Here is a 22533-nt window from a genome sequence, read left to right on the forward strand (position 1 = left end):
TGAGGCCGGGCGCGGGCTGCTGCCCGCCGCTCACTCCAGCCTGCGGGCTGCGATTTCCCATCCTAGTTGCGCCACACAGCCGGCTCGAAAGTGCCTGGACATCCTTCCCGGGCCGGCGCGGTCCTGGGGAGGGGGTGTCTCGGGGAAGGAGACGCTCCGAAACACCTCCTCTGCAGCTGGAGTCGCCGGGGGCTCTGACAGCCACGCCCGGGAGAATTAACCCTGTTCTCTCCTTGAAGCAGCTTCCTTTTAAATTCCAGACAGTCATGAAACTGCTAAGTGTGGGCAGTGGCGGCAGCCCCTGTGTCTGCGCGCGGAACCCCGCGGGTGAGGTGCCCGGGACGCAGCGTCCCACCCTGGGGTGCTGTAACTCTTGCGGCTGGAGAAGTGTGGCTGGGAAGGACTGGTTGCTTCTCCCAAGCCCCAGGCCAACCGGGAGGCCGCCGTGCCGTGGGCCGGTACCTCCGGCTTTCAAAACTAGTGTTCATGTAAAACGCAAGTAGCTAAGCGTCACCTTCAGCGAGGGGAAACTGAAAGAAGGCAGATGTGGGAACTTCTTCCAAGAGAATGAAAGAAATGGATCATCAAGTGAGACTGAACCATGTCCCCCCACAAAACCCCCGCAGGTAGTTGCCGGGTGGTCATTCCGTGCTCCCCTTTCCTGTCTAACGCCCTATTTCAACTGGCTGTGCTCGCCCCAAATACGCTACCAACTTCCTCCAGTGCACACGCCCACGCCTGCTGCTGCTGCTTTCTACCTCCAGCAATGGCTTCATTGAAATGCTTTACTTTCAATTTTCACCGTGTCGCTGCTGTTCGGGTGAGGTCCTCCCGAGAGCTCCAGCCCTTGCTTTCGCCCTAGCCTGTGCACGTGACCGCGCGGAGTCGCTCGCTTTCCCCTGCTACACTTCCCGCCCACGCCCCGTGGAGGTGCGAGCGAGATCGCTCGGTGCCCGGCTGTTCCACGCAGATACAGAGAGCCTCCCGGAACAGGCTTTCCAATCCCGGGGCCGCGCGCGGGGACCCCAGCTGGAGGCGGGGGGAGTTTGTTCTTACTATATTTAGACTCCCCACGGAGTTTCTGTGCAGGGACTTTCAGGGTGAAAGATCTGGAGAGTTGAAATGACTAGTGCACACGCTTTAAAGTCGAGATGTTGGCTTTTCTGCAGGCAGCGAGTCGCAAACCACTTCCTTTTAAATGAGCTGTTTCGTTCCCTGTAGATGTGGACTACCTAGGTCAGGTCCCTTCCACCTGACTTCCTGCCTGGACACTGGTGTGCAGGCAGGAAATCTCAGGAAGGCAGGGCACAGGGACGCGAGTCAGCTGTGGAATTTGCAAAGGATGCTTCATGGGGCGTAGGAGTGAGTGATACTAGCGGAACTGTGAGGTGATTGAAATTTAAATCGTCAGGTTCCATGAAGTAGGGCTTCAGAGCCGGGGAGGACCTGCTAGATTATTCCCTGCGTCCATGTAGACGCCTAGTCCAGAGAACAGACCGGGACCGTCCAAGCAGTCACCAGTAGTTAGTGCACCGTTGCCGAGGGCACCGACTTCGTCGCCCAGGTCAGTCCCTGGGCAAGCAGCGGGCCATTCTGTACCTGTATGGAGTGTCTCCTGGGAAAGACTGGTCCGGCTGCAATATCGGAGCATCCAGTTCTTCCAGTCCAGTCAAAGAAAGACCGAGGGATCTTAGAGCTCTTCTATGAAATTCCTTTTTTGTACCGTAGTTTCTTTGCTACCCACTGTCATCTCTGGATAAATAGGAACCAACTTTGGGGAAAATAAAGTGTGTGTGTTTTTGATGTTGTTCCCTTGAGTACAGATGTTGCTAGGAAACTGCCTTTCATTCTTTCTGCTGAGGTATCAGAATCAAGCCACGAGGGAAGCAGTGGAGCGCACATCCCAAGCGTCGCGATTCCACGGGAGCCTTACGAAGAGGTGAAGGTAAATGACAGTCACCTTTTTCAGAGGCAAATGATTACTGCCAGTGTAGACGTGAGCTGCACGCCCGCCCCATCCTTTGAGAGAGGGAGTGCCCACCACTCCCTCTGTACACATTGCTGCCTGCCTAAAATGTATGACCTTGGTAACTTCTCTGAAGTCTCTCTGGAAGTGGTTTCACCTGGACAGAGTGAATAGAAGTATTTTTCAGTATTTTCTGATAGGTACGCTGGATGAGTAATACTGAACATTTTATGTGTGAGCTAGAAATGTGTAAGACAGACTTTCAGTGCCCACAAAAGAGGCAGAGTAAATGGACCTTCCCTGATGTCACAAAATATCAGTGACCCTGTTACTTTTCCTTTCCTTTTTCTCCATACCTAGCCGTTTTCCCATCTGTCCCAGCCCACTCAGTACCGCATGTCTTCCCATCCACTGATAACGTGTGCTTTTGGTCAATTAGTGAGGGCCACACGGATGCACTTGGGCTGCCCTGGGATTCCTGGGCTAGTCAGGGCAGAAACCATAAACAGAATCCTTAAACTGTAAAGCTAAAAGGAAAGATGTGCCGAAAGCTCACCGATCTGACATGCAGGGCCGAGGGTCATGGGGAAGTCTCCCAGCTCCTAAGTAGAATGCTTTAGGCTACACTACCCTTCTTAACTTTCACCTCAGCCCTATCCAGCCAGAAGTGACCCAAGAAGCTTAGGAACTGTCCTGCGTTTTGTTTTGTAGGCGCTGTATCTTCTTATAACTATTGGCTCAGAGAACATAGTTACCTCCTTTTACTATTTTAAACATTTTGGCACAGTTATCCCATGGTACCATTTTTTGGTCCATCAAGAATTCTTGTCTCTAGAGACAGGATACAAAGTTGAGGTTCCTGTGATGAACCAAAGTTGGAGAACCCAGGTCAGGATCAGAGGTGTATGGAGGCTGCCTAGGTGGCAGGAGATTCTGACACAGTAAGAAGCCATCACCCCTGCGTGAGGTGTGGCCCCCGTGCCCTCCCTAGGGCACAGGAGGCGGTGGGTGTCAGTGCCTGTGGCTAGAAGAAGAGACTGGTAGCTAAGAAACAGTGCTTTAAAAAGAAAGGACTTTAAAAGTTCTATTTTCATCCCAGCAAAATTTGTCTAAGAATTACCAAGATAATATGCTAATCACTATTGTCAAAGCAAAATCTTATCAAATATGGAGTATGCATTCAGTAGGTGCTAGGCACTGATACTTAAATCATTTTCACTTGATTCTGCCAATGCCTTCCTAAGCATGGGCTGCAATCAAATTCAATGTAGGGGGTAGGAAACCGAGGTGAAGATTTTTAAATTTTTAAAAAACTCATAAGCAGTTGAGCTTGGGCATGCAAGCTTAGCAGTATTTAATGCAAAAGAAAAAGAATAATGGAGAAAAAGCAAAACCAAGATTTTTAACTACAAATCTATATAAACTTTTGAAATAAAAAAGTGTGCCATTATTACACATTCATAATCTTGTTGTTTTCTGAGATAGGGTGGCTCAGGCTGCCCTTACACTTGCTGTGTAGCCCAGGCTGGGCCCTGAAGCTATCCTCCTGCCTCAGCCTCCCGAGTGCTGCCATCACAGCTGTGCACCTCCACACCCAGCTGTACTCATAATCTTGACAGTGTCTCTTCACAAAAGAAAAGTATGGGAAAGTTTCGTTTGATTGTTTTAAGGCAAGATTTGGGGGTTTCAACACATAAATAGCTTCACACTTCACTTTTCCTGCAAAATTGAGTTTTTACTGAATAGGCATTTTTTTTCTAAAATTTTAAACAGCCCCAAATCTTACAGTATTAATTTATCATTGAAATTAAATGTTGATCTTTCCCCAGCACTGTGTTCATTTTTATTAATAAAACCTTGTTTATAGTATTTGTTTAAACCTGGCTTCATTTTTTTTTCTGTCATGTTATCCTCTAGCCAACTACTCAAAAAGTTCTTTCTGTAAATAAGTTGAGTAAAATTCCTTGATCTTTTTGAGACCTCTTTATTTAGAAACCGAGTAAGTTGATAGAGGAAAACATCTCCACTGAGTTAGTGTACTGGAAAATCCCGTTATAATTCTGTGCCCCCTAGTGGTACTGACATTTTACCGTTAGTTTTGAAGGGGGAATTACACAGCATCCTCTATGAAATTCTAGATACATGTTCACTCCGTCAACGACCATCAGTCATTAGGTGCCACACTAGTTGGTGTGTTGCAAAGATAGAAAATGTTTCTGATTTTTATCATTTTTATGGACAAGTGAGGGAGATGGGTCCATAATTGGTGATGAGTTCAGAGAGGTTCAGGCACAAGTTACAGTGGATTTCCTGAAGAATGGTGCACATGAGTTAAGTCTTGAGGAATACCTAGATTTTGATGAAGTCCTGAGGGCAGAATACACAAAGATAAAGCCTTTGATGAAATATGAAATCTGGAGAGCTCATCACGTTTTGAAAATGACAAGAAATGGGTTTTAAAACTGGAGCCCAGGTTGCATTTGGAGATGTAGCTGTGCGCAAGAGGCAGGAAAAGTAAGGCAGAGGATCCATGGCTAAGGGTTTGGAAAGAGTTTCGGAATTTATCCTGACAAACAGCCCCTGGAAAATGGCATGCAAGGACACTCCGTGTCCCTGCCTTTACTTTCAGAAAAGCATTTGGTATGTGTGGAGCACTTAAGAGAAGTGCTTATTATTCTAAGACAGGGGAATTACATTCTAAAATGATACCCTGTCTCTACTGGGGAGTCAGTGAGCCTTGTCTAGGAACCACGGAGAGATGCTAAACCTGCCTTCCAATTCTCGGACGTAGTAGCGGAATGGACAGTGGTACCACGCGTTTGACAAGGGAAGACTGAAAGGGAGGCAGTCCAGGGAAGGAAAGGATATTCAGTTCAACTTTATATTGAATTCAGTATAACTGTTGGTAAAGCCCAACACAGATGCTCCCTTAGTTGGATAAACACATCTACAGCTCAAAGGGGAGCAAGGACTTTACATTTGAGAATCATTCACTATGTTCAGTAGGTTTGGGTCAGATTACCTGGAGAGACCTCAGATAAGTTGGAAAAGGATGAGGAAGGTCTGTACTTCAATCTCCCATGAACACGAGCATTCAGGATACGGGAGGAAGAAGGAGACAAAAAAGCCCAGTTACCCCGCGGGCCACTTGTATAACAGCAACAAGAAAAGTTTCAGGCTGAAGGAAAGAGACCAAACAAGGTAGGCATTTTGTATTTAGCAATAAAGAGGTCATTTGGCCACTTTGCTTTCAACTGTATTCTTTCCTTGAAGATTTTCAGAAACAAATCCGGTGAGAATGGGGAGAGAAGGAATTTAAAGATGAGGAAGTGGAAGTCATTATTTTGAAGGTAAGGAGATCAAGCAGCAAGCAGAGGGCATGGGTTTGAGGAAGGGTCTAGATGAAATCCATTACTGACTCACAAATGGCCTGGCTGTCTGCCCCTCTCACAGCTTCTGAGGCGATGCTTGCACAACCATTTGCACAACTGAGTTGCAGTTTTGATTGACACTATCTCCCTATTAATTGTGAAGTCTTTGACAACTTGGACCTCTTTGATTGATTCTGTTTAGTACTCTTATGATAGCTTTAATAAAACCACCATATTTTATTTCTAACAGTTTCCAAAACAATTTACTGAAAACACACTTTTATGTTTATCAGGAAAGCAGACACATGGTGGATAAACCACACATTTTTGTGTTTAATGAAAGGTGGAGGAGCCGACTCGATTAAATACATAAATAAATATTCAATATAGTTTTCAAATAGTGTTGCTGAAACTGCAAAGAAGAGAGACCCAGAGACCTTTACACAGTCTGGAGCTGGTAGGAGAGGCATTAAAGTTTCTGGAGTTTTAATCACAGACTTGTTTTCCTGCTATCTATAAAGTTTCACTATAAAGTTATATTAACCAAAAGTTTGTTAAAATTTTTAAAAGTCTCTAAAACCAACTGAAGCAGGGAGTGGTCAGTTCATAGGTGTACTTGGAGTAGTACTTCCTGTCCTTTTGAGGTGTGATTCCTTTTTAGGTGTTTGAAGGAAGTGACAAGACAAACAGCTCACGGAGCCAGGCGTGGTGGCCAGTGACAAGGGGACAGTCCTGGGGTCCTGGACACCCTGAGGTCTTCCGCACACTGGCTGGCTTTGGTTATAGAAAGAGTTAGGGGAAAAAGCTACAAGGACACAGGGCTCTGTGTAGGAATCTGTTGGTCAAAAGAGTGTAATGGAACAAGAGGCAACCATGCTGAAAAATAGGTGAGGTTGCAACCAAGTTGTAGTTTGCCACAGTGGCATAAATTCTGAAGCAAGAAAAGAGCTATATAAGTAGAGGAAGTACCGCTACACAGGTTTCCAAGGTTTTGATTTTGCTTTGGCATGTTGTTTTGTATGTGAGACTGAAGCATATATTTACAAAAGCAGATGAAGTTGAAAAATTGGATTAAGTAAAAAGATATTTCAGGATGAGATTAAGAAAATCAAAAATGGCAGAGACACTGAGAGCCACAAAACCCAATATTGCATTGGGCAATGAGAACTGAAGGTAGACCAAAAACTAATGATGAGTATTTAAATATACTCAGAATTTGAAATCTAAAAAATGACTTGTGAACTGCGGGATCCTACTTCCTGAATCTGGTTCAGTCTTCATTTCTTTCATGTTTAAAATGGGAATAATAATATCCACATTACAGAACTTTTCCAAGGAATAAATGAAATCATTTATATAAGGGCCTTAATATAATGCTGACACATAGTAAGTACTCAATGGATGTTAATTACCACTACCACCAATATTCACACATATCAAGATTTACCTTTGGTCCAATTTGTGATATAGCCTGTAATTTGAAATAATAGCAGATTGGGTTTCTAAAACATTAACTTCTGTGATTATTAATATTGGGCTGGAATTTAGCAGTCAAGTAAGACTAGAAATCTAAACTTGTGATGAATAGTTTTTATAAGTAAACCTTGAGATGCTAAAGAGGTGAAATCTTAAAATTTGTAGACAGTGCTTTAAGGTAGGATTTTTTGAAGTTTAGAAAGTAGATGAAAGAAACTATCTGATAATATATTAGTCTATACAGTCGTAGACATATAGTTTGTTAAAGGTTACAGGATGCAATGAAACAAACTAAAGCCTAATACAGAGTGTTGAGTGTAACTCTACTTCTAACATCTTCAAATAATAATTCTTTCACTTTGTTATACTGGTGATAGATGTTGAATTCAGTAAACTAGAATATGTTAAGCTTATGATTCTTTTTTTTTTTTTTTTTTTTATTGAGTTTATTGGTACATTTAGGGATACAGTACAGTTACATTCATTGTTGGGATCATGTACCTTTACATGGCAAGTCTTGATTCTCATTTTTTTCCCCTTACCTCTGCCCTCCCTTCACCCCCTCCTCCCCTCCCCATCTACAAACACTTTATTTTCATCTTTTCATTCTCTCACATTTTTTTCTTTTCCCTTTTTGTTCTTCCCCTACGTATCACACCTTCCCTACACCTTTAGCTCCTTTCCTCCCATTTCTAAATGTCAGTAATCTTATTAGAATCTTATGCATTGTTGCAGAATATTCACACCAGGGAAACTATTTGGTATTTACACATGTGGGACTTATTTATTTCACTTAGGAGTATATCTTCAATATGTATCCATTTTCCTATGAATGAATCTATTCTCTCGCTCTTTATGGCTGAGTAATATTCCATTTTATAGAAAAACCACATCTTCTTTATCCAGTTTCCAACGGATGGGCAAATAGGTTGTTTCCAAGATTTAGCTATTACAAACTGTGCCGCTATAAACATGGGTGCACATACTTCTCTGTGATATGATTCTTTTAGTTCTCTTGGAAAGATACCCAACAGAGGGATGGCTGGGTCAAAGCTTATGATTCTAAGTCTTTCAGAATGACAGTTTTGAGAATTTGGTAAAAGTCTTAGAGAAGGCAAAAACTATTTATGTATATTTTCATACAACTTCTGGAGTCCAGAGATATTTGGAAATAATAAAAGCTGGGGTTTATGGGTCTTAGATTATAAATTCTTGGACTGTATTCTTTTAAAATTCATTCATTCATTCATTCATTCATTGAGATAGAGTCTCACTCTCTGCCTGTGCTGGCCTTAAACTCTTGGGATGAATGAAGCTCTCTTTCTGCCTCAGCATCCGTCACCATCACAGCTGGTGACACAAGGCTAAAACACCCATCCACCTCACAGTGTTGGGCTGGACTAGAGGCTCCACGGGTGAGCCTGGTGGTTGGTGCCAGAGCGGCCTGAGGTTGGGGAATGGGTAGTGGAGAAAGACAGAAAGTCTCATAGACACAGGGGCATGCACAGTCTGGGAGAGAGGGATGTGGCCAGGCCCATTCCCAGGCAGGCAGTCATGCAGGACAAAACTCTTTATCTGTTCTGTTGGCCTCCACCTGATGCTGGCCGGGTCTAGAGGTGCTGTTAACGAGCAGAAGTGTAGGCACAGAACCTTTGTTCAGGTTCTGAGATCAAGGTGGGATCCTAGCCTAGCTTTGTGCCCACTCATCAGCAGGGGAAGTTTTGCTCCCTGCTCTGCTCTCTGAGTAGGCTGAGAGGTTAGTGAGTCATTCTGGCTGATGTAGCTGGAGGGGCTCAGTCTGGTACTTGCCCGGGGACAGAGACAGTTGGGTCCAGCACAAGATTCATTGTGGTGGGCCCAACCCTGGTTATACAACAGATAAGCAGTGAAGCCTGGACTTAATTATTTCTCCTTCTCCAAAGCACAAGGCATCTTTCTTCATGAGTTGAGCACAAGGTGATGCTGGCAACTCTTTCCTTTCTGCCTTCCTCAATGCATCTCCTCTTTTAATTATACTAAAACCTACCACTGTCTCTCATCTGGCTTCTTCAGCTCTTCTGAAAATAGTTTGGTGTGTGAATAGCTGGCATGTCCGTGGGAGAAGATTGCTGGAGGACCTTACTTAGCCAACATCTTACTCCACCTTCTGGACCATATAATGCTCTGGAGGCTGTCATCTAGATCACTTGCTTTGGACATATAAGAAAACTGGAACAGCCAGAACTACCTTGACTTCCCTGGAACAGCCAGTGTTTCTCAGGCTTCAGTCATGAGTAGTTTTGTGACACATCTAATGGGGGTTCTATGACAGCATGGTCTGTGGCCACCGTAAAGCTCTGAATTGGTAGAACTGAGATTCAGTCTGTTATGGCTGCTTCTATTGGAAGAGCCTAGATAAGCCCTTGAATCTACTCATCCAGTCTGAAGGAAGATTATTGGTCCAGGAGGGGCCTTAGCTCTGCTAAGTGGGTCATAGTCATTTCCATGTTTATCTCTGTGCCACTGTTCATTTCAGATGGGACTGCTCAGTTTGGCTTTTGTCAGTAATCCTCAGAAATTGACGCTGTGTCCCAAGGTGGTGACTGGGGCCATTTTATTGGTCCATTGACTTCCACAGTGCCAGCTGTCTCCCTGCTCACCCACTTGAGCCTCTGGATGTCATGTTGACTCTAGTGTTCCTCTGAAGCACTGTGTTGTATACAGCAGATTCTACTTGCATAATTAAATAGCAAAAAAAAAAACACAAATCCGTTCTTCTGCTTAGCAGACTGTCTTTTGCATATGCATATTGGTATAGTCATTCTCTTGGTGGAGGTTGTGTAGCCCCCAAAAGGTAGACCACTCAGTCAGTGTTCAGTTATCCAGTGGTGAACAGGGTTATGACTAATTATTCCAGAGTATAAACTGGAGTCCTGTTTCTTTGAATGAGAACTTATTCCTTTATCCATTAATCAATTCAATCAACCATTTCTGAGCTCCTGCCACAAACTAAAAATACCTGTCTAATGCAGCATATAGTTATTTCAAATTTTTGGAAGATGTAAAACCATTTTAGAGAAAACATGTGCAAAACATGGGCTGATAAAAAGACTATCTGAAATTTAATAATCCCAAACCAAGTAATATGTCTTATAAACATTCATTCATCCGCAGCTGCTTCTTGTACTAGCTGTGATTTGGGGCCCCAGTGGCATCTGCAATGCCTAGAGATGATTTTGGTTGGCATACTGTCAGGAGGTGGGGAAACCTTACCACTCCTGCCCAGGGGTGGAGAACAGGGAAGCCCCTAAACATCGTCCCCACCAGAGCACATCTCCCAACGACAATCAGTCACCCCCCACCCAATGTTAACAGTGCCAAGGTCGAAAGGCACTGCCATCCTTTGAAGGACTTGATGTGGGGGAATTTGGGTTGCTAGTATTTGGTAATAATGTTGGTCAGTATATGATTTGTTTTTATATTGAGAATCTTAGTAAGTGCCTTCAGAAATGATGACATCTTTTTTTTCAACTGAAAGGAAAATATTTCAATGTATACAATGCCAGAAGAGTTGAAAAGTAAATAAGTGTGTCTGTCTCAGTAATATTCTAGAAGGTTTAAACAGTATCAGAATTCCTCCTTCTTAAATTTAATATTATCTTCCTGCCAGGGCATAAGTGAGAGAGGTAACAAAATGTCCAGGAAATGAATGAATGAATGAAAGGTTGGTTAGCATGTTGAGGATCTTTGGGACCATTTATTTATTTGTTTGTTTGCCATTGTGGCACTGGAGATTGAAGCCAGGGCCTCCTCCAAAGTAAGTGTTCTACTTCTGGACTCCACCCCAGCCCCAGACATCAGTTTTTAATTGCGTTAGAATAGAGATCCTTCAAATGGTGCCATAGGATTATTCAAAGTTTATCTAATTCCTTATAAATTTATACAAGAGCCCTTTAGATGAGAATGGCAATGAAATATCACTAAGCAAATTTTAATAACCATGGTTTATAGCTGCCCATTCCCAACCTCACTAGAGATATCTTATGACAGATTCAAGCAGAGACATTTGGTCCAACTGTCATTATAATGCAAATATTTCCATTTGAGCTACTATATCTTGTTGAGTAATTTAATATAAGAATATTCCTTGTGATAATCATAATTTCAGAAGATTTATATTAAGCTAACAACATCTGTTTGTTATTTCACTTAATAATACATGGATATACTAAAAGTAGCTAACAATAGCCCCTGGATTAGGAGGAAAACTGTTAGAATAAGGAAAGAAGAGGCTTTATACATTTTCTTACTCATAAATTTACCTATTTTTATGGAAAAACTTGTTTTTAAGTTCTCTTTGATGAATCCAAGGCGTGTTTTCTAGAGGTATTCGTTTTTTATATGTATGTGTTTTCAATTTGGCTATAGTTATAAGGGCACATGGAAATTCCAAAGTATTGCATTTATTTTTACCTTCACTTATCTACTAAGATCCTTGAATTTCTTTGTTCTTCAAAAGAAAATCATTTTATTAGGAAAAATAAAACTATTTCTCAAGTGTGGATTATGAAAGTGCTCCTACTTCCTCAGTACTCCGACAATGTCCCAATTTTTGGCTTCAATCTATGCTACATTGTTTTCTGATATAGATTCTGCTGGAAAAACTGGAGATTTTATGAGGCTCAGCTTAAATCCAACGAACTATTTAACATAAGAAAAAACTTCAATACATTTAGTCTCTTTGTCCTGTAATTTTCTCATTTTCAACATGGGAGACAATAAAGGGTTACTGGGAAATGAATTAAATTATTGTACTAAGTTCCTTGCACCAGGCACATGCCCTGTGTATCTTAACAAGCAATTGAAGACGTCTTTCCAGTCTTACTGTGTGTGTGTGTGTGTGTGTGTGTGTGTGTGTGTGTGGTACTTTTGGAGAAAAATTCAGGAGTTACAGTATATCAATTTATTTAAATTTTTCTTGTAAAGAAACAACTGGCAAATTCAGCATTCTTTTTTATCTTAATATTAAGTTTATTAGTACATTTTAGGTATACAGTATATTCCTTAGACACATAGGTTATCGTGTTTTTAATAGCTCCAAAGTTAAAGTAAATTTTGGAGCCATTTATGGTAATGAATCCAATAATCTCAATTGCTACTTTTTATTCTACTTTTATGTAAGCTTTTGTTGTGAGTCCCTCACTCCTGTCACGCAACAGTCAATTTTTAACAGAGTTGTCAAGTTTTACAAAATGAGCACTGGAATGATGGCTCTGTGACTTTAGAAATTCTTTCTTAACAATAAAACCACCGTGCCTCTCTGTTACGATTTAGCTCTGAAACATCCTCCATGTCTCATGTGTTCAGAGGTGGGGCTCTCGGGATGTGCTTGGATAGTGATAGCGCTAACTTCAACAATGGATTAATCCATTAGTAAGGTCATAACTTGATCACATTATTAGGATGGAACAAAAGTTTAGGAACTGGAGTTAAGTTGAAGGCAGAGGGTCATGGGGCTTTGACCTTGGGGACTATATCTGATCTCTGGCTGCTTCCTCTCTGGCTCTTTCCCTCTTTCTCTTCTTCCTTGCTTCCATGAGTTGAGCAGCGTTTCTCTTGCAGGCCCTTCCATCATGGTATTTCTGCCATGGAGCCAGCCAGCCGTGGGGATTTACAGATACCCTGTTCCTGAGAAACCCTGAGATTCACGGCACAACTCTGCCATAAAGAAAGATGAGCCTGAGTCATTTGTAGGAAAATAGATGCACCTTGCGATCATAATATTAAATGAAATAAATCAGACACACAAGCTCAAATATCACATTATTTCTCAAATATGAAAAACCCATTGTAAAAATAAAGAGCAAAACAAATTACAGATGATAGGTAGCAGGGCGACAGAGTCTTCTCAGGGGGGAAGGGGATCAAGAGATGCAGGGAAGGGGAGGGAGGGAGAAAGAAGGGGAGGGGATAAAAAGGAACTGGCGTGTGTTATGTACATGTGCCAACTCCACACAAGGAGTGTAAACATTGTGTACAACAGGCGTGTGCTAATAAACTAAAATTGTAGAAGTAAATATTTAAAACATTCAAAAAAGATCACATGTATTAAAAATATGTTCAGATGCAAATAGAATCTCCCCCAATACCAGTTTTGGTCAGTTTCATTTGGTTAATGTTTTCAGCCCTGATGATAAGCTTTTGTGTACTAGTATGCGTAGGTAGAAATCTCCACAGCATTAGTCCTCAAGCCAAAGACATGAAATTTTTCTATAATATCTTTGGTCCCAAAGGCTATATTTTGATCAATACTCTGAGGCAGTTAAAAATAATGAATATCTGTACTGTGATCCTTGTCAGTGGGCAACTTGAGTGATTTGGCTGAGAATTCCTACTAGAATTACTTCAGAAAAAAACTGTGAGCCTGGTGTGTCTAGTGCTAAAACTATTGGTTGATGGCTTCTTATTTCATCAGCTTTCATTTGTGGTGTCAAAAAAGATGGATTGATAGACTTTCAAGGCCTTTATCATAGACCTTTAAGTCACAGGCAGAGAACTTTTCCCTCCAAAAAGCAGTATTCTCTTCCATCTGTTGGTAAACCAGCCTGACCTAGTCTGACTTGATCTCTTTTTTTAAATTGATTAAATTTATTGGTACATGTTGGATATACATAATTATCACATTCATCACATAATTTGTACCTTTACCTAGTATATCTTGATTCTTTCTTCTTTTCCCATTCACCTCCCTTCCCTTGAACCTCTCTTTATTCATTTGCAAAAGCTTTGTTTCTATTTTTTCCTTCTTCTGATCTCCTTTTTGTAGGAATTTACTGAAAGCAAAAAGTTGAGTGCCCCCCCAAATATTCTGAAACCTTGGGATTATTTTCTTTATCATTCAGGCATTCATTGGCACACTATCTTCATCTCAGACGAAGAGCATGAACACGTAATTATCACTCACCAAGTCAACAGCTTTCCAGCTGGTAAAAGATTGGGTCTTCTTTACTTACAGTGATCCTGGCAATGAATTCTGTTTCAGTTCTTTCTTGGGTAATAACAATAGCAGCCCACCCTGTGTAATCAAATTAAAAGGTGTTTATCACAGAGTACTGGTGCACTTTTGTAATCCCAGCACTCCTGTGGCTAAGGCAGGAAGACTGAGCGATCAAGGCCAGCTTGGGCTATGTAGTAAGTTCAAGGTCAGTGGGGCTACATAATGAGATCCTGTCTCAAAAAACAAACAAAAACAGTTATTTCTTTAGAGACTATTGTGTTGCCCAAGTTATTGATGTGACAGAGAACTAGGGCAAGAGGAAGCATATTTGGGAAACTGATCAGTTTCTCATGGTTCGATTTACTGTTCCCAAATATGCTTCCTCGGCTATGTAGTAAGTTCAAGGTCAGTGGGGCTACATAATGAGATCCTGTCTCAAAAAACAAACAAAAACAGTTATTTCTTTAGAGACTATTGTGTTGCCCAAGTTATTGATGTGACAGAGAACTAGGGCAAGAGGAAGCATATTTGGGAAACTGATCAGTTTCTCATGGTTCGATTTACTGTTCCCAAATATGCTTCCTCTCTTAGCCTCCCGAGTGCTGGGATTACAGGCAAGAGCCACCATGCTCCACTTCTGATCTGATGATATTGATGCAGCAGTTAAGATCAATATGTGCTAGAGTATTTTGCTGCTGTAGTTGTTGTTGTGCAGTTGCCTGTTGCATAAGCTCCTTTATTAGCAGCTGGTCTTAAAACCATTGTGCCACCATTCTCATCAGAAAAATGAAGGCTGTGTTTGGCCTTCCTGGTTCATTTGCTCACGTCTAAGTTGAAGTCTTTAATGGAAACATTTTACTTCTTTCTTCCTTTATCTTAACGATCCAACATTGTTATAGCAAAGAGTTCCTCCAAGCAACAACACTCAAAAGAGAGTGACAAATCAGACACCGTGAGCAATGTATACTATGAATAGTTAGAAGTGTATGTTATGATGGTCCACTGGAAATAGTTCGAGTCCTATAGATTTTCTATCCTAAATTGTAAGGGAAGAATCAAACCCAATGTCATCAGGCTTTTGAAATCAAGACCATAAAATGATTGGTTATTTATCCATACAAAATGGATTAAAAATATTTTTGTCCAAAATGGATTAAAATATTTGAAAAAGTCCATGTTTTATTTATGGGGTATTTTAGTCAGATTTCACCACTGTAACAAAATATCTCAGAAAATAGCTTAAAGGAAGAAATGCTTATTTTGGCTGATGATTTCAGGGATGTCAGCCCATGGACAGCTTGTTTTTAGGCCTATTGCTACTTAGAAACATAAGGGCAAAAAGGTATGGCAGAGGGAAGCTGTTTATAATCAAAGCAGCAAGGAAGCAAAGAGAGCAATCAAAGGAGGAAGGAGATTGGGACAAGATATACCCTCCAGGCCATGCTGCCAAGGTCCCACTTCCTTCAGTTAAATGCCACCTCCTAAGTGTCTGTCACCCCCCAATAGACTATTACATGTTGAACCCACCAGTGGTTTAATCCATAAGTGAGGTCAGAACCCTTGTGATCGGATCACTTCCAAGCCACACCTCTGACTAGGGCTGCCAACGCTGGGACTGGGTTTTCAGCACATGAGTCTTTGGGGGGAACATTTAAGATTCAAGCCACAATATTGAGTTAAGTGTGGAAAACGGCAGAATAAGATTTGTTGTTGTTATGCACACACTGTTCAAAGACCATGGTATGCATGAGCTACCACAGAGAGATCACAGAGGTTCTGGAATTTGGCAAGTCATGTGGAGGCCTGCCTTCTTTAGATTGAACCACGTCTCAATTTTTCTATGTATTTTTAAATATATCATAGCGAGAATAAGATCTTAGAAGTTGAGAGCCAGGCGCTTGCTCATAATTTCATGCTTTAATCTTTAACAAATGGAGCACCTGTCATCTAAATATTACACACTCTATTTCCAGTTGAGTGCCTGAAGTGAGCCTTTTCCAACAAGCAAACTCGTTACAATCTACAGCTAAGACTGACCCTTTGGAGTCTGGGGGTGGGCAAAGGGGACTCTACCCACTCCTTACAGCCCTGTATCGACAGCCCACATGAGTTAATAGTTCAAGGTGGTGGACTGGCGATAGTCTACATTTCCTTTGCCAGAACACAAATTATAGATGCACAGTGACATGCAAATGCAAATTTATTGCCTCATTCAGGACCCTATGCTTGTCTCCACTATCTTACAGAAACATAAATTACAAGTAAATGTAATTCTGAAGATAAGCAGACAACCCCCAAGTAAGTAAAAAGGAAGGCTTATCAGGGAAACTGATGACATTACATCATCTCTGTCTTCTGGAAAATTTCATAACTGAAAGTTCATACTGAATCTGAGTTTCCTTTCATTTTCTTTCCAGATAAAGGGAAAAAAATCACTGCATGGTCATGTTATGTTATATATAAAGAATCTTCTTGAAAGGTTCTCATGGCTTCAGAAACAACCCTAACTGAAATGTTGGGCAATAAATCTTGTTGAGTGAACATACGTATTATAATATTAGCCTCTGACATAGCCATTATATGCAAGTCAGATAATTTCTATTTTTTAAATTTCCAATAGAGAATGCATTTTTTTTAAAAATGTACAAATATGACCACAGATATACACACAGTAAGGAAACTGGCATTTTGTTTTTGGCATTGTGCAAGAGAATACACTGATTTAGCCTCCCTGAGAGGTAACAAATCTCATCAAAGCAATAATCCTGACAGGTAAATGGAGCTATTGTCCTAAAGATATTTACTAACATTCACATGAATATAAAATTCAATTTTTGCAGAATTTTGGGCTGGAGGAAGAAATTGGCAGGAAATACAACTACTCCAAATAAGGTCTGATAAGTGATTTGCCCTGTGACCACAGAGATGAGAATCCTCAATTAGAGGTTTAACAGAAAAAAGTTTGCAAGAATGATTACTTATCTTCAAACTTGACATCATATTTACAGGAGAGGGAGCATGTACTAGTGATTCTTAATAGGCCAGAAAACAAGCATTCGCAACTGAGCTTACAACATCTGAGTAATTTAATAAAAGACTATTAATAGTACCTTAGATTAGACGCATCCCACATTAGTAGTGTCCTCAGGATTTTAGAAGTGAATGCAAACCACTTCCAATACAAAGTCAGACCTCAAGGAATACCTGCAGATGAAGGCACATGAATTGGAGCTCACTGCCAAAGTCACAAACAGCCCGGGAACCAAGGCAACAAGAATGAGTGTGAGCCGGTAAATAAACAGTTGAATTGAATTCGGGAAACCTTCAAACATGGGATTTATAAGAGAAAGTACAGAATGGGCATATTTAAATATTTGCTCTTAAAAGGTGATTCAAATACAGTTATGGTTAAACAGTAAATTAATATATATTAAATATACATAATATTAAATATATAAGGAGACCTGAAAAGAAAAAATTAGAAATTTGAAGAGTAAAAAAAATATTACAAGAAGCAGAATGGTTAGATTTGAAGAATGATTGCATACATCAGGAGAAGTTTAGTGAACTATATGAAGGATCTGAGAAATGTATCCAGAATATGGCATGGTGAGAAAAAGAGAAAACACAACAGAAAACAGAATAAGAGCAAAATCCTAGAGAAACAAAGAGGAGAACCAATAATGAAATTAACTAAGAAATTTGCCACTGTGATAAAAACATCAACCTTATAAAGTCATGAATTAAAGCAGGGTAAATAAAAAAATTAATGAGCATGTATCTTTCCTAGTTTAAGCTACAGAAGACTAGAGACAAAAATCTTGGAAAATCACAGTTTAAAAAACTAGATTTAGATCAACAATTTATTTCTCAGCAACTGCAATGAAAGCCAGGAAACTACAGAATGTTGTCATTATTATGGGAGAAATACCTGCCAATCTGAAATCATATTTTGAACAAAAGGAGGGAAAAATAAGGGGGATTGCAACCAAGAAACACTCTTAAAAGATGCACTTCAGGAAAAATTAAACCAATTGTACATGGGAGATGGAGAAAGAACCAGAGGAGGAGGAGAGTGATAAATATATGCATAAATATTAGCAGCATTGAATGTAAAAGACAATACTCTTCAATTTAAAACAGTAATATAAGCCAGGAAGGGGTGATCAATTTACAGCTTGAACAAGATCATTGTGTAAAGGATAGAAAATTATACTTTTGAATTTTTAGGCATTCTGATAATAAAGGAATTGAAACAGAACATTTAATTTTCACATGTGGAGGGGGGATATGAATTTTAGAAAGGTCTAGTCACTATTTTAAAAGGCAAAACAAGGGATCTCAGCTGTTTTCTTGAAAATATCTTATTTCATGGTAATGTTATCTTCCTGAGGGTTTAAATTCCATGTTTGCTTCTGCCAGTATCTTGAACACTAGCAGCCAGATCCCATTTAGACAGCATCCCTGGCATACTTGTTGTTTGGTTATGCAGCAGTACATAATTATTGTTATAGAAAGAATGTCAAAGTAACTGGCCACCAATACAGAATAGATACATTCAAGATACAACAAATCCAGTAATGAGCCCATTAACAAAGCACTAAATAACTGGATATGTTGGGTTTCAGTTCATTACAAAATGAAAAATTATTTTTTGCCTTGGTATTTAAGTGTTACCATATTTTAGTGATGATCAAGTAAATTATTGCATTTTCAAATTTGATTTGCAAGAATATAAAAATATAATTGATTAAAGATAAAGGTGTTAAACCTTTGATTAAAATGAAAAGCCATCTAATGTTTTAATATATTATTAAAAATATTGTTGGGCATACAGGTGCACCCCTGTAATCCCAGCACTCAGGAGACTGAGGCAGGAAGATCACTGAGAGTTCAAGGCCAGCCTGGGCTACGTAGCGAGAACCTGTCTCACCCCAGAACCTGTCTCACCCCCAACCCCTGCCCCCAAAGTGTCTTTAGTTGCACTGTTGTGGCGGCCTCAATGTCCCAAATTAATTCAAATTACTTACCTTTCATGGTCATTTTGACTTTGCAGAAGAGCCAGAACTTACATGATTGCCAGATCTGCTGAATTAGGTGGATGGAGACACACCGTAGTGTTTTTACAAGCCTTCCTTTCCATTGGCTCGCACTTGGCAGCAGCATTCATTGTATTTTTTATTTACCTCATAAATATATAGAATAGGACTTCCAGGCTTCAGAAAGTGGCAAGAATAACGAGATGTATTTTGAGCAAAGGGAAATATTTTGAGAGTGACAAATAAAAATGTGCTTTTTACTGTAATTAACGTTTTAAAATCTAAACATTCATTGTATACTTTGATCAACTCCTGTGTATCTATTTAATAACAATATGTATGTATGAAATAAATTGGAAGGGGAACAAGGGAAGGGGGAGGAGAAAGGCAGGAAGGGACAAGAAAAAGTAGAAATAGCTTTTGGAAACAAAAGGTATATAGGGAAGGGAAGTGCTGGGGGAATGCGGAAAAAAAAAAAAGAAGGCAGGATATACCATGTACAGGTGCAAATTCCCTATGATGAGTGCTATTTATATCTAAGATGTGCCAGTAAATGTTTTACTTTTAAAAAGTTCTGTAAATAAAAATGAAAACATGAATATACCATCAAAGTACGAGATTTTAATACATTTATCTGGTAACTGAGAGCGCAGACTCATACTCAATGAGGGTATAATAGATTGAATAATTAAATGAACAAGTTTGACAAATTTTAAAATATTCTTTCCATTCAAAGATACTTAATTCTGACCGAATTAACCAAATTTTGACCCATAAAGCACAGTTCACCATACTTAAAGTGACTACTGTCACACAGAAGACATTTTCAGGCCAAAATAAAATTGCTAGAGGTAGTTCATAAAAAAAAATATTAGGGAAAACTCACACTTTGGAAATAAAATACTTCTTAAAAGAGGTCAAAGAGGAAATCAAAATTAAATTAGAAAGTGCTGAGAAGTAAATGGCAATGAAAATGCTGCATGTCAATCATGTTAAAGCCTTTAGCTTTAAGAACCACTTTATGGTTCTTAAAAGGAACTAGCTTTAAATAATTGTTTCAGAAAGTAAAACAAACCCTCAAAATGAATGAGTTTAGGAAATTACATGAAAATAAAATAAAGTTAAAATCCCATTATATTTACTTACCCTAAATATAAAGGAAAAATAACAGACAACAAAAGAAAAAGAAAATAGACAAACAGTAGATCCAAAGTCAAAAAAATATTTTAAATAGATGTTAAAACTGGCAAACTTTAGTTAGGATTAGGAAAGTGGAAAAAGGAGGAAAAATACATTAGACGTTCTGTGTAGTTTAAAATGATATGTTTTGATTGTTATTGTGCCAATAAATTTAAAAAGCCAGCTAAAATGAAAGAAATTACAAAAATATAATTCAAATTAACCAAGGAGAAATAGCAAAAGAAGTGAAGAGGGTTTTCACTGTGAAGGAAACTATGTCAGTAGTTAAGTCTTTCCTCTGATGTCCCCTCAACCAAATGGCTCAAATACTTCGCCTATAAGCTCTACTGAACAGTTAACAGGCAAACTAATTCTCATCCTCCACAAACTACCCTTAAAAATGGAAATATTCCTACATTTCATCAAGCAGGATATTTGCTCTGGAATCTGAAAGGGAGACATGAAAAACATTACTGCCCAAACTAACTTGTGAACACAGACATTAAATCCTAAAAGAATACATCTACATTATTTAACAGTGATGAACTGTCTGACAAATGAACAAGTTTTTAGGGATGTGCATGGTGTAACAGCAAATGGGTTTTTACCGTATTAACAAATTAAGGAGACATGTATAATCATCCAAGCGGATGCACAAAAAGGAGTTGATAAAATTAAACTTACATTTATGTTAAAATTCTTAGCACACTAACAAGGGAAAATTTTCCTAGCTAAAGATATTATCCAAAGCCCCAGTGCATATCTAATGACAACCTCTGGAAGCAATCCTTTTAAAGTCAAAGACAGGGGTTTCTGCCATTACCACTTCTGCTGGGTATTTTGTCAAAGCAGCAAGGAAGAAATAAGTATAAATCTTAGGAAAAATGAAGCTAATATTTTTCACAGTGGCATGATCGTGTCTTAATATGTAGAAACTTTTAAAGAATTACTGAGTAATTTATCAAGACTGCTTGAGAACTAATCAATGACAATTTTAATCATATTTTGTATATCAGCAGTAGAGCATTAAAAAGTAGAATTAAACAGAACATTTAGCATGACATTACCAAATTACCTAAGATATTAATAAGAAAACTGAACAGCACTAAGATAGATCAAGACATAACTAAACAAAGACAGACACCATACTTATAGACTGGGAGATACAATATTATGCCGATTTTCGATTTCCCTTCAGTTAATTTGTAGATTCAAATCAATCCTAGCAAAAATTCTAACAAATTTTTTATTGTTATCAAAATTGATAGACTGATTCTAAAATTTTTACAATATTATATTGAAGAGCAAAATGCCCTGAGAAGTCAAGACAGTCCTGAAAAGAATTAATTTGCCCTTATAAGTATAGAATATGTTAAAGAATGACTATAAAACTTTAATAATTAAGTCTGTCAGCAAACTAGAAGATCACCTTGAACCAGAATGATATTGAGACTAAACATAAATACAAAAATAATTTCTAATTAATGTAATGATAGATAATATGGCCAGAATATAGAAAATACTGTCTTGAAGCAGATCCCCCAGAATGCATTAATAAGTACATTCAAATTTAAAACTTCTGCTCAAAATATCCATAAAATAAATTTTAAAAAACACACTAACTCTGGAAGAAAATAATTGCAATGCATACAAATTATAAACATCGTCCAGGATTTAGTAAAGAATCACAAAAATCTAAGGAAAACACACATCCTTATAAAATAGGCCTACAAAAAAGGAGAGGAGAAGAAAAACACTGGAAGAATAATTTCAATTGAGAGAAACAAAGCCAAAAAAATGTATTAGGTGTTCAACTTCATTAACAATAAGGAAGAAAAAAGAATAGTCATTAACAATAAGGAGAACAGAAATTAAGACCACAATGAGAGCTAACTCAAACCCACTAGACAGGCAACAATTTCAAAATCTGAGAACATTTTGCCTACTGTATGAAGCCATCAGACTGTGGTGTGCTCTTGTTGGAAATGTAAATTGGAACCATCACCGTAAAAGTATTTGATGTTTTTCAATTGAGCTGAAGATGCAAAAATACTCTGACTTGGTAATTCCTCTCTTGCCTATGTTCCTGAGAAATGCATCCACATGGATACCAGGAAATATATGCAAGAATGATTTTAGAAGTGCTGTTTGTTAACAGCAAAAAACTTGAAACAATCCAATAGTAGACTAAATACGTAAATTGGGGAATATTCCTAGAGTAGAATAGTAAACTGGCATAAAATGAATAAATTTCAACCATATCCAACACTGACAAATCTCAGGAATAAAAAAGCTACATTCAAGGAAATTTTGCTGTATTTGACAACTCCATTTATATATCATTCTAGACCATCGAAAAGTAAACACTACCCTGTTTGCATGTAGAAACACACTTGCTCGTTTTGTTTTTACAAAACATACTCAGTAACAAAGGAATGGTACAGAAACAATGATTATAGTACTTGGGATGGCTGGGAAGGCCAGGAAATGGGGTGCAACAGATGAATAGTGTTTATGGACTTTCAG

At 39.1% G+C, this 22533-nt stretch overlaps 1 long non-coding RNA gene across 1 annotated transcript; it reads left to right on the forward strand.

Moving 5' to 3' along the window:
• The first annotated feature begins 1825 nt into the window (after window positions 1-1825).
• Window positions 1826-12496, forward strand: LOC104857773. The gene is made up of 3 exons (XR_778960.1): window positions 1826-1945; window positions 5240-5316; window positions 12415-12496. It is a non-coding gene; the product is annotated as an uncharacterized LOC104857773 (long non-coding RNA).
• Window positions 12497-22533: the final 10037 nt, after the last annotated feature.

This window comes from Fukomys damarensis, unplaced genomic scaffold, assembly GCF_012274545.1.
Source record: "Fukomys damarensis isolate Sample0158 unplaced genomic scaffold, DMR_v1.0_HiC HiC_scaffold_27, whole genome shotgun sequence".
Classification (NCBI taxonomy): Eukaryota; Metazoa; Chordata; class Mammalia; order Rodentia; family Bathyergidae; genus Fukomys; species Fukomys damarensis.